General features: G+C 44.5%; 1 protein-coding gene across 12 annotated transcripts in view; it reads right to left on the bottom strand.

Moving 5' to 3' along the window:
* The window catches only part of SIPA1L1 (signal induced proliferation associated 1 like 1), a 368,796-nt gene extending 357,819 nt beyond the window's left edge, over positions 1-10,977 (bottom strand). For 4 of the 12 annotated variants that reach the window (XM_043556493.1, XM_043556492.1, XM_043556490.1 and 1 more), the window contains exon 1: positions 10,147-10,707. The gene's annotated coding sequence lies outside the window, so the exon portion shown is untranslated. Of the gene's footprint in view, positions 1-9,789; positions 9,935-10,146; positions 10,708-10,836 lie in introns of those variants that run through there. The other 8 variants (XM_043556491.1, XM_043556500.1, XM_043556502.1 and 5 more) reach the window with 4 other exon arrangements.
* Between the last annotated feature and the right edge of the window lie 2,110 nt (positions 10,978-13,087).

The raw sequence follows: 13,087 nt of genomic DNA, 5'->3' as shown, positions 1-13,087 counted from the left end.
TTTGCTATTCTGGTTCCAAGCTCTCTCATTCAGTTCATCCTGTGCAACCGAGCCAGGTTAGTCTTTTGTTCTTTGCACATCCCAGAAAAGAAAACAGTGCTGTGGCTAAGTATTCTATCTTTGTATGTGGTCTACCACTATTCAATAAGCAGATGTGGAAAATCAGAATCAACTGACCTAGAATAGGAAAAGATAGTGTCAAGGAAAAAAATGCCACCGTGACAGTTCTTACAATAATTGATACCACTGAGGGGCGCCTGGGTGGCTCAGTCAGTTGAGCGTCCAATTTCGGCTCAGATCATGATCTCACGGTCCGTGGGTTCGAGCCCCTCATCGCTCTGTGCTGACCGCTCAGAGCCTGGAGCCTGCTTCGGATTCTGTGCCTCCCTCTCTCTCTGCCCCTCCCCCAATCATGCTCTGTCTCTCTCTGTCAAAAATAAACATTAAAAAATAAATTTAATAATCTTGAGATTACCACTAGAGGCTTCCCTTTAACACTGTGATACCACTGATCCAGGGGGACACACATCCAATCTTCAAGATCAATTCAAGGTCCATCGCCTTTCTGAAACTTTCCCAAGCCACTGGACTAGGTATCTGTGAAATAACTTTGTAAACCAGGAAGTGCTAGACACACAGCTCTTACTATACGAGTTGCCAGCTGATAGCCTTGCATACATTCTACCATTTAAATCACTTTACTTCATTCTTTAAATGCATCTAATCCCCTCAAAAAAATGAAAAATTCTACAAATTGTTTTCTCAATTGTTGACTTCTCTATTCTCCATTACTTAACACCTAGAATGGCATAAATTAAAAGTGACATTCACACTTCCTGATTTTAATATACTGCAAAGCTAATATAATCAAGACAGTTCTGGTGCTGGCATAAAGACAAACAAACAGACCAAGAGAGTAGACAGCCCAGAAATAAACCCTTGTGTAAATGGTCAACTGATCTTCAACAAGGGAGCCAAGACCATTCGATGAGGAAAGGACAATCTCTTCAACAAATAGTGTTGAGAGAAGAGAACTGGATATCCATACGCAAAAGAATTAAGTTGGACCCTCATCTTATACCATACACAAAAATTAACTCAAAATGGATTAAAGACCTAAACATAAGAACTGAAACTATAAAATTTCTAGAAGAAAACACAGGAAGGAAGTTTCACGACACTGGTCTTAGCAATAACTTCTTGGATATGATGCCAAAAGCACGGGCAACAAAAGGAAAAATAGACAAATTTTGAAAACTTTTGTGCATCAAAGGATACAATCAGCATAGTGAAAAGGCAACCCACAGAATAGGAGGAAATATAGGCAAATCATGTATCTGATAAGGGGTTAATACCCAGAATATATAAAGGACTCCTACGACCCAACAACAAAAAGTCAAATAACCCCATTGAAAAATGGGCAAAGGAACAGGCACATGAAAAGATGTTCAGCGTCGCTCCTTATCAGGGAAATACAAATCAAAACCACACTCAGATATCACCTCACGCCAGTCAGAGTGGCCAAAATGAACAAATCAGGAGACTATAGATGCTGGAGAGGATGTGGAGAAACGGGAACCCTCTTGCACTGTTGGTGGGAATGCAAATTGGTGCAGCCGCTCTGGAAAGCAGTGTGGAGGTTCCTCAGAAAATTAAAAATAGACCTACCCTATGACCCAGCAATAGCACTGCTAGGAATTTATCCAAGGGATACAGGAGTACTGATGCATAGGGCCACTTGTACCCCAATGTTCATAGCAGCACTCTCAACAATAGCCAAATTATGGAAAGAGCCTAAATGTCCATCAACTGATGAATGGATAAAGAAATTGTGGTTTATATACACAATGGAGTACTACGTGGCAATGAGAAAAAATGAAATATGGCCTTTTGTAACAACGTGGATGGAACTGGAGAGTGTGATGCTAAGTGAAATAAGCCATACAGAGAAAGACAGATACCATATGGTTTCACTCTTATGTGGATCCTGAGAAATTCAACAGAAACCCATGGAGGAGGGGAAGGAAAAAAAAAAAAAAGAGGTTAGAGTGGGAGAGAGCCAAAGCATAAGAGACTGTTAAAAACTGAGAACAAACTGAGGGTTGATGGGGGGTGGGAGGGAGGGGAGGGTGGGTGATGGGTATTGAGGAGGGCACCTTTTGGGATGAGCACTGGGTGTTGTATGGAAACCAATTTGTCAATAAATTTCATATAAAAAAAAAAAAGAAAAAGAAAAAGAAAAATGGGCAAAGGATTTGAATAGACATTTCTCCAGAGATGATATACAAATAGCCAACAAGCATATCAAAGACGCTCAACATCATTTATCAGAGAAATGCAAATCAAAACCACAATGAGATACCACCTCACACTCTTAGGATGACTACTATGGAAAAAAAAAGAAAATAACAAGTGCTGACAAGGATGTGGAGACACTGGAACCTTCATACACTGCTGGTGGGAGTGTAAAACCACTGCGGTTTTACAACTACTATGAAAAATAGTACGGAGATTACTCAAAAATTTCAAAATAGAACTACCATCTGATCCAGCAATCCCACTTGTGTGTATATTCAAAAGGACTGAAAGCAAGGCCTGAAAGATACATTTGTACACCCATGTTCATACCAGCATTATCCACAGCAGCCAAGAGGTGGAAGCAACCAGAACGTCAATAAATGGATGAGTAGATAAACAAAATACGGTATATACCCAGCATGGAGTATTATTCAGCCTCAAAAGAAGGAAATCCTGTTATACGCCAACACGTATAAACCTTGAAGACTTTATGCTAAGTGAAATAAGCCAGTCACCAAAAAAACAAATACCGCATGATTCCACTTACGTGAGGTTATCTACAGCAGACAGAGTCACAGAAACAGAAAGCGGAATGGCAGTGGCGAGGGATAAGGGGAAAGGGAGAGGGGAACCATTTCATGGGTGTGGTTTCAGACTGGCAAGATGAGAAAGTTCTGAAGATCTGCTTCGGAACACGAATGGACTTCACACTTAAAAATGCTTAAGATGGTCCACTGTGTCACATGTTTTTTTACGACAGTAAAAAAACGTGAGGGGCGCCCAGGTGGCCCCCGGGTCATGATCTCACGGTCTGTGAGTTCGAGCCCCGCGTCGGGCTCTGTGCTGACAGTTCAGAGCCTGGAGCCTGCTTTGGATTCTGTCTCCCTCTCTCTCTCTCTGCCCCTCCCCCACTCATGCTCTGTCTCTGTCTCAGAAATAAACATACGTTAAAAAAACAAACAAACAAAAACGTCTAAGTGCCAACACAGGATTACCAAATTGGATTTTCACGTTCTACCTCCACTGCAGAATCGAAGCAGCCTGACCCTTTGAGGTGTTGGCACTCATTTCCAGAGATTTTTCCAAGTTGTCTTTTTTAGTCAAGGCTAGCAGAGAGGACCAGAGGCTCTCTCCTTCTCACCCATTCAAAATTAAGTTTACATACTCCCAGCCAGCTGCTCTCTGCTTTAAGCCTACTACTGGTCTACCTTATTGTCAAGCAGAAGTTCAAAAATGATACAAAAACTACTGTGCTCTCCACTGGGTGGGGGAGAAGCATAACAGAATCATCCACTGAGTCTCTTCAACCCTCCATCCACCTGATATCTCGCCTGCTGCCCGGGAAAAAAGCCCCAGAGTTCACTGTGATCCCCTACCCTCTCCACCCAAGCACTTCCTGCTCCCCCAAAACACACATCCTACCCAAACTGCTGAAAACCACTATTTTAAAACACTGCCTTGAAAACGGCCTTCAGAACAATCCCACCGAAAGCAATTATTAGGCTGACGTTCTCGAACTCTGAATGAGCCTTTTCTGTGAACGCTGTAGCTCTCCATAACCTATCATTTACCTACTGAAACATTTTGTTTTGCAATTATTATACCTCATTTCCTATTACAAAGGATTAGCACTAAGATCTTTAAAAAAATAAAGTAACAAGGAGACGCTCTGAAGAATCACAGGCACCTCCCAAACTAGAAGAGAGGAACCACACTGGGTCTCCACCGGGGCAAGACATCCTCACAGGTTCTGAGCCATGAGTCAAACCCCACCCCAAACACATACAGACACACAGCACACTCTCTTTACGTAGGAAACGCCAGCCGCTCAGAAATTAGACTTGGGCAAAGTAAACAGGCAAAACCTTCTGAGGTTTTCACAGGAGCAGCCAGAATTAGGCCTAGGGAAAGGGAGGCGGTAAATCAACCACACATCGAGCTGCAGTGCAAGGAGAGGAACATGTATTTTTGAAGTCTTCTAAAGAAAAGCAGTTTGGGGGGCGCCTGGGTGGCTTAGTCGGTTAAGCGGCCGACTTCGGCTCAGGTCATGATCTCACGGTCCGTGAGTTCGAGCCCCGCATCGGGCTCTGTGCTGACAGCTCAGAGCCTGGAGCCTGTTTCAGATTCTGTGTCTTCTGACCCTTCCCCGTTCATGCTCTGTCTCTCTGTCTCAAAAATAAATAAACATTGAAAAAAAAATTTTTTTTTAAAGAAAAGCAGTTTGGTTCCAACAAGTCACAAACTGACATTTCTTGCAAAAATCTGGGAAAACACTGCTTTCCACTTTTTTCCTAGGTACACGTAGGTGAAGCCAGCAATACTAACCAAATTGGGTGAAAATTTTAGGACATGCAACTAATTTATAAGGATAGATCTTATAGGCTTCTCCTTACAAGTACTGACTCTTCCTGAAAGCATGAGATACCACAGTTCAGCTGTCAGCTGCTTCTCTGAGAGCATCACCAGCCACAAAGAAACTTGTAAAAACCAACAGTCAGTTCTGGGAACTAAGACTGGTAAAGGGAATGCAAGGAGCTCATAACATATCCAACCAGAATACCTATCTAGGCAAATAACTCTAGAATATGAAATAATAATAATAATAAAGGGACCCAAGGAAAAGAGACTGATCACAGTCAAGTCTGGATTACAGAAACGTGATCATTCACCATGAAACCCTTTGCTTTTCCTTTCTCACTAGCTTTCTTGTGAGCAGTTCAGAACTCATTCTAAAAGGAAGCAAGACCCTAAACCACAAAAACCAATTAATGATTGTACCTGTAGCTGTGGGAGAAGACGGCTTTGTGGAGAAAGTGGAAAGAGGAATAACCAAAATTAACTATTGTATCTGCGAAAGCCATTTAACCCGGACCCGCTCTGGGGGAGGAAAGAGGAAAAAGAAGCCGGCGGGGGCCGAGGCTCCACGTCCTGTCCTGCCCGCCCGAGTTGCCTCCGAGTGACCCCTGTGCTGGCGCAAACCAGACACCCTCCCTCTCCAAGCCTGCGCACTGCGACCCGCCTGCACGCTCCCGCCTCTACTGAATTGAAAGAGGGAAATCTAACATTATGTAATTGCCTGTTTCCCACAATTTAAAGTGAGGCATACTATAATCCTAATTAGAGGGAGAAGTTGGTGCGACATGACAAGTAACAAATTAGAAATCTAAAGACCGAAAACTCTCATCCCAGACTTCCAGAAGCAAAGAGAAAGGGCCTCGCGGGACGCCGCGGCACACCCACCACGACACTGCTAGTGTAGGAGGGGCCGACTGAAACCGCCCCTGACGTTCCTCCATGGCATTTCGGGGTCATCCCTCTTGGTCTTCAAGAAAACACCCATGTTCTCTTTATTCTCCCCAGGCCAAAATTAAAGCAGAAGATGGATGTGGGCTGGCCCCTACCTCGGAAGACAGACCCCGATGGGTCGCCTTCCCCTTGTGCTCACAAAGCCAGTCACACACCTCATTCCATCCCTGGCTCAAACCACGTATTGGAGAGATCCCGAGCGAAGGGATTCTTTCCCATGCTTCTGTCACTCCAGAGCTCATCAAAAGCCCACCCGAAGAAGAGTTACCATGTACGCATAATTCATTTACATCTAACCTATCGAAAATTAAGTGCCAGACAGGTGTGTGGACTTTGTTTGGCTTTTTTTTCTTTTTACTAGCTAGACATAGAGGGGGGAAAAACAACTAATGAGATCAATTTACTTCTTTTTTTTTTTTTTTTTTTTTTTTTGAGGTCAATTTACTTCTTATACCAACAAAGGATACTTTTGGTGTAAGAAGTGGATAGAAAGTTGGGTTGTCAATCTCAAGAGGTAGTGGAACACCCAGATTTTAAACAGCACGGTACGTGGAACAAAACACAGAGTTGTGGATGAGCACTGAAAGAATAACATAATGCTTAATCCTCCCAGGAAAAAGGAGAGCCCCTCATCTAAAGGGCAGTCACCCAACTGGCAGGGATATTTCTTCTCTCCTGGGTCGGATTACTCCAGCGGCAGGTAGGGTGGTGCTATATAAATAAGTTGCATTTTCAGCAGGAAGCTCCTTCAACAAGTTCCTGTTTTATGTGCAATTATCCCTCCGCCTGGTGACCCATCCTCCCCACCAAACCCCCACCGCCTGGTAACACTTAACACGCAACTCAGAGAGAAGGTCTACAAGTTGCCACCAGAAACAGGGAAGGTACAGCCACTTTCGTTTACAAATGAAAAATGAGATAAAGAAGGGAAGAAAATGGTAAACTAAAACAAATGAAGTTTGCCTTCTCTAAATTATGCTGAGTTAATAATATCTATCCTTCACCAAAAAAAAAAAAAAAAAAAAACCCACAGGGGGGGAAAGGCCTACCAGCTCTACCATGTAGATATTTTAACTAACTCATAAGTTCTTTTTCCATAACTTTGTAATTTGAGTAACTCTAAAGCTTACTTACCAAATACTACATCAATGCTGTTTACACAGCGTTTCAACCTTACTGTGGATTTTGTTTCCTTAAGCTTTGCTTCTTCTCATTGTAGACACTTAACCCTGAACAATTACGAGGAGGAGAGGGAGTAGTAAACAAATTTTAATCTACAGACTCAAAGGGGAAAAAAACAGGAAACAAAGGAGTACAGTTAAATCTGGAAACCTGACTTCCAATCACTGCCTGATCACTAAGTAGTTCTTCTATAACCTTGCACAAATCACTTCAACTTTCTAGACCTCAGTTTCCTCACCTGTAAAATGGAGAAAATGGGCCAAATGATTTAAGTTTAAAATCCCTTCTAGCTTCAATAATCTATGAATCTGTCGATCAGAAAGAAAATGTAATTGCAAATAAGACTTTATGACTTACAAAGTACTTTCAAACATATTTTCTCATTAATTCTTGCAGCAAAGCTGTGAAACAAGCATTATGCCCATCTCTGCAGAAAAAGACAGTTTTTCCGAAAGACAGTTCAGAGAGTTTGATTATTTTTTAAGATCCCCTAGCCAGAAAATTTGAAACCCAGACCTTCTGAGGACAAACACTGGGCTCCATTATTTCAAAAATTAGTAAGTTAAAATTTAAAAATAATTGATTGCCTGATACGCAAAACCTTTCTGGGGACATTGGCATATTATAATACCAAACCCGGAAAGGTTACTACAAATGGCCCCACTGGAATCACAGGGCCCAACAGCACACCTCCCAGATAGAGGCACTGAGCAAATATTGCCTGACTCACCATACACCTCAAAAGATTAGGAATACAGTGATACTATGGGGGGAAATTTTTTTTTCTGAATTTGAGGTATGATCTCCTATGATCTGATTCAAAAGATAGAAAGAAAAAAAAAAAAGAAAACAAAACAGTAGAAAGAGGCATTCCATATCAGAGATCCAGCTCTCCATTAGAAGGATGAATCTATGTGTCTTCCTCAGAGAAACTCCAATTTGATCAGTGAACCAAAAGCCCAAATGTTGAGAGGTCACCTGGAAATCTTCAGGATATCCATACTTTATACACACACTGATCTGGACCAACAGAAATGATAACACAGCCATGAGGACTGATAAGAATCATGTTCTTATCAATCACTACATACTTTCCCCTCAATTGGAAAGATTCAGGGAATCTGTACTCTTACACTGTTCTACCTCTCATACTTCTGTTTCCCAGCTCAAAGAGACAGAAAACAGCCATTTATTGAAAAATTCAAACTAAATTTAACATACGATTTATATACGTCTCAACTCAGTCAACCAAGATCCCCCCTAAAGTCTACAAAACCACTAAGATCAAGCAATCTTCAATCTATGACTTTAAGGGTTTTTTTAAGTTTTTTAAAGTTGTTTTAAAAAATTGGTGGGGCAGAGGGCACTACAACAAAATTACTGATGCAATTCAAAGCAAAAGCAAAGTAAGGAAATACAAACGCCAGAAAGTAACAGTGAAAGAAAAGAGTTAAATGAAATCTCAGTATACAATCTAAGCGAGGGGCTCTGGATTTATTACCAAGGGTTCAAGTCAACCTTCCCATAGGATCCTAACAATTGCCTGAACTTCAGATCTGAAAAGTTCTCTGTACTAGAACTGCAATTTCAAACCGGAGGAGCAGCACCAGGAACCGCAGAGAAGCTAACAGCAACACCTACTGACTATCTTGAGCCACTTGCCAAACTTGTTCTCTCAGTCAACTAGAGAAATCTAATGATACAGTCAATTTCAAGAGTCCTTTACTTAAGCATAATGAGATAAGAAAATAAGTTGTCACCCACATAAAGCCATCCATCCCCCAAAATCTCTTAGTTTGCCCTTAACCATTTATGAGCAAATCATTACCCAAGTCATTTTAAATGCACTGCTAATTGCTGATGCCTCAGTATAAGTAATTTATTCCATGGGAGAAATGCTTTAATATTAATATTCTCGTTAATAACTGGCATGTCATCTACTACTTGGACACATCAGTGACCATAAACTGCTTTACATAAACCTTTTATTTGAGACTACTGCTGTTACCACTGTTCTATATTATTCCCATCGTTTTTGGGTTTTTTTTCCCCCACCCTAGTTAAAGGTGACTTAATTGCAGCCTTCAAAAAATAAAAGAAAAGTGAAAGTCATTAAATCAGGATTATATAGAAAATTAATACTGTTACTAAACTGGCTGCAGAGTATGATTCTATAGGACTTCATCTTGTACTTTTCCAGAAGATTAAGTCAGAGAATCTTTGCCTTGGATGAATATTCCATATGAGAAAAGAAGAGAAAGTTGACACTTAACTCCCACAGAGTACCAGTATAAAAACAATGGCTTTAAGAGTCTGAGTCAGAGTTTCAACATGAAAGGCTTACTTTATAGAGGAAACGCCAACCCCAGTTCATCCAGATAGACCTGGAACCCGATGAAAGACGACACCTTTACTCTGAAATTTGCATCGCATCACTCACTGGCTCCCAGTTTAGAAATATAATCGTCCAGCAGGTAGTAAGAGTTTCAGTGAATGTTAATCTCTAAAACACCCGTCATGAAAAATTAAATCTATTAAGGTAAACGCCGTCTCTAGGGACCATCAGTCCCCAAATGCTTCCCTTCAAAAACGAATACCAACAACTCAATTAAACAACATCTTCCCTAAAGTGAGCCATTTCCCTTGTCTCTATATTTAACGAACGGTCAAACTCGAAATTTCAACCTGCCCAATACGGCTACATGTCCACGCAGATATGCCGTGAAGCGATAGGGAGCCTCGCAAATTTCCTTTAAGGGCAGGAGAAGTTGGAAACAGATGAGGCTAAAGAGGAAAAGTTCTTTTTGAAGCACCCTCACGCCTCCCCAGCCCTCTCGAGGTTTACTTGCTCCAAGGAAAGCAGGTTAGAGCATCCCCTACTTTCCCTGTCCCCCGGACCCGGGGAGAGAAATTAACCACCCGCGGGCACCGAGCTCTCTTCTCCCTTTCCCATGACTAAACCCCTCGGCCTGTCCTTTCCAACGCAGCCTGCAAAGCGCTCACCCAGGTGACTGAAGGGGAGGGGTGCCCGGTGGAGACGAGAGCTGCCGGGTGGGCGCAGCCACCCCGACGGGGGCGCGGGTCTCCCGGCCTCTGGCGGAGGCGCTCTGCCGGTAGTTATGCAGCTTCGGGTTCCTAGGTGCGTGCGCGCGCGCCGTGCGCGGTGCAGCCCGGACTCGCCCCCGCCGGGCTGCGCTATCAGCACGCCACCAAATCGGAAATAAAACTTTGACCGGCCTCCCGAATCCCGCTCCGGGCCCTGCACCCGAGCCCCGGCCAGAAATGCAATGGGGGGGGGCTGTCAACAGTCCTTCACCCCCGCTCCCCTGCCCGGACCCCGGGGCGCTTGGAGCCACTTACCGCTCTGCCCGGCCTCCCGGTGCCACCGCGCGTCCGGGGCGCGTCCGCCGCGCGCTCTCCCTAGGGAGAAAGAGAAACCGTGTGGACGGTCGGCGCGCGCTCACTCGCCGCCTCCTCTGCGGAGAACGGCGGGCAGCGAGGCCGGGCCGGGGCAGGCGGCTAGCGGAGGGGGGGCCCGGGGGAGGTGGCGGCGGAATCTGCCCAACTCCCGAGCTCCACTCCGAGGGGAACCCGGAAAGGAGGCTGGAGAGCAGCCTGTGGGGGCCGCGCTCCTGGAGGAGTGGGGGACGGAGGTGCCCCCGTCCCCGGGCATCAACTATTGTCTGGGCGTCCTGGTCCCCGCTCGCGCCGCCTCCGAGGTTCAGCGCCCCCCATGCCGCCCGCCAGCCCCCAGGAGAAAAAGCTGGGGGCGGGGGCAGCCGGCGAGTAAAGCGGGTATGGGGTGGCTGGGGGGCCGGGGTCTTGGAGGTCGAAGGTGGACGCAGGGGAAGGGGACGTGCGTGCCGAGTGGGGGGAGGAGACAGGTAACTGCAGACGGGGGTGGGAAGGCCCGGGAGGACCGATGGGGGGAGGAAATGGGGAGGGAGCCACGGAGGCGGGAAGAGATGGAGTGGCTGGGGGGCGGCCTCTGAAGCCCAGACCTGGCCCTCCCCGGGGACCCTCCTCCCGGGAAGTCGGCGCCGCACTGACTTTTTCGCTTACTCGCTCACGCACGCACTGAACTCGCTCACAAAGTTGCCGGCGGTGGCGGCGCCTCACTCGCCCTTCCCTCCCTTCCACTCCCCTCGCCTCCCCGCCTCCCCGCCCCATTCCTTCCCCTCCTTCACTCCCTCCCTCCGCAAGTCTCGGGTGAGATCACCTCTGGGCCGCTCGGCACTGCGCTCAAATCTCGCGAGAGAAGCGGCGGCTCTGCCAGGCCGGCGGGGGAAGTAGGAGTTGGAGGAAGGTGGGGGACCGCGGAACTCCTAGTTGCTATGACGACGGCAAAGCCCTGGATTCCTGTCTCCAGCAGAGAGCCGAGGCTGCAAACGTGGGTGCAGTTTTCAACCTGCCCCCTCCCTTGCCAGACACCCTAATGGTGGGGAAATCGAGGGCCAGAAGCGAGAGGAGGATTTTTAAGCCTATTCGAGAGGACATCTGTAGAACAGCGTCATATCTGGCCAAATTTGGCAAATGAAGCTAATTTTTTCCCCCAGAGGTTCAGGGGGAGATTTCTGTCACAGAAGCCAGCACATATCTGTATCCCCAAATATCAACTGTATATTCAGTTTTTCAGCCCTCCCGTCTAATCTCATCCGCCAGCCTCCACTCCTTAGGCTCCCTCTCTCCTCCCTCCCCCGCCTCCCCATCACCACCACCACCAGGCTGGGCTCCTTGAGGATCTGGCAGCTTCTTCATGTTTGTGTTCTCAGCGCCTCCACAGACTTGGTACATAGTAGCTATTTACTTAATGTCTATGGGGGGGGGGGGGGGAAGGAGCACAGGAGTCTGTGCGTGTTCTAATACTTTCCTTTCACCCTACCCGGTAGAGTATGTATCTATTTCTCTATTTACCTTAGAAGGTAAGTTTCTGCTCCACAGCCATATTTTGTACTCTATTTCTATCTGCGCGTTTCTGTTCACACAGAATGTGTCTGTTTTTCAATAGTTCTAGTCCTTCCTTTCTCCATCTTTGTCTCATTAAAAAACTCAGGGGGGGGGGAGTTATTTTGTTTTGTTTTGTTTAATCATTAAGCTTTTCAGAGGCCTCCAAACCTACTTCAAAATGCTGCTAAGGATGAAGACGAAATCTTTTCACACCCTGTTTCTTCTTTTAATCGTAGAAACTTTTCTTTGGGGGCTTTAAATAGTGCCTAAATAAAATGGATGCTGTGAATGGAAGTTAAGCTTGAACTTTAGATTTCAAAAGGGATGAGTGAAAAATAGATTCCATGGTATAGTGAATTATATCTCAATAAAAAACTAATAAATCCCATTCCTACTTACATTAATATGAGAAAACTGTGATTTAATTCAATCCCACAGAACTAGAAAGCCTAGGAGAGGGCATGAAGACTAGGCAGTTAAGACTCTTTTGGGTCAAGTGCAAGCTTAAAGCACTAGGTTGATGAAAGTTTTTACCTTAGAAACCTAAATGATACAGTGATTGAAAAGCACTGGCTAACTTCAGGAGACTAGGTTTGAGTTTTTCTGTGTCCCTAATAATTGAGTCTCCTTGAGAAGTCGTTTAATCCAATTCTTCATCTCTAAAATGAAGGGATAGCCCAGATATGAGATCGTACAGCTTTAAAATTCTATAGCTCTTAGACCTATAAAAATTTCCAATAAATAACATATTTTCCGTTTCTATCAAAAAATAACAAATGAGTGTTTCATTTTATAGATCTGTTTCGCAAAGTTATTTAAGTGTGGACAAGTTGATTTTCAAGTTTCTCTTGTCTCAACTATAAAAACAACAAAAATATTAACCATGTTACAGTAATTTCACAGGGAATCCATTGTTCAAGATTTGTTTTTACACTAACTCGAAACAGATTCCTTGTTACTTAATAAATACACTAACTCAAAACAAAGACCAAAACTGAATATATCCACATCCCACCAAAATAACTAGAAGGAGGTGGGAGGAAGAGAAGGAAAAAAGAAAGAAAGGAAGGAGAGAAGGAAGGGAGGGCGGGAGGGCAGGCCTTAAAATTACACACTGGTGTTTTTAATATAAATTTTTTTACAAAGAAACTCAATAGAGTATCATCATCCATCCCGTTGATGTGTTTTAAGGAGCCATCTTTCATAGAATAGTACACTGTTGTAAATCAGTAACTCATTTGCTCTGACTCAACTTGTAACATAATTTTGCCCTTAAAGGATGGCTGCCAATCTGTATCCATCCACCAGTACAGTCACAATTTCAGGGCCACCTGTTTTATGACTCCCAGATAGC

This window comes from Prionailurus bengalensis, chromosome B3 (genome assembly GCF_016509475.1).
Source record: "Prionailurus bengalensis isolate Pbe53 chromosome B3, Fcat_Pben_1.1_paternal_pri, whole genome shotgun sequence".
Taxonomy (NCBI): domain Eukaryota; kingdom Metazoa; phylum Chordata; class Mammalia; order Carnivora; family Felidae; genus Prionailurus; species Prionailurus bengalensis.
The sequence above is the reverse complement of the archived record's forward strand: the minus strand, read 5'-3'. Positions and strand labels throughout refer to the sequence as shown.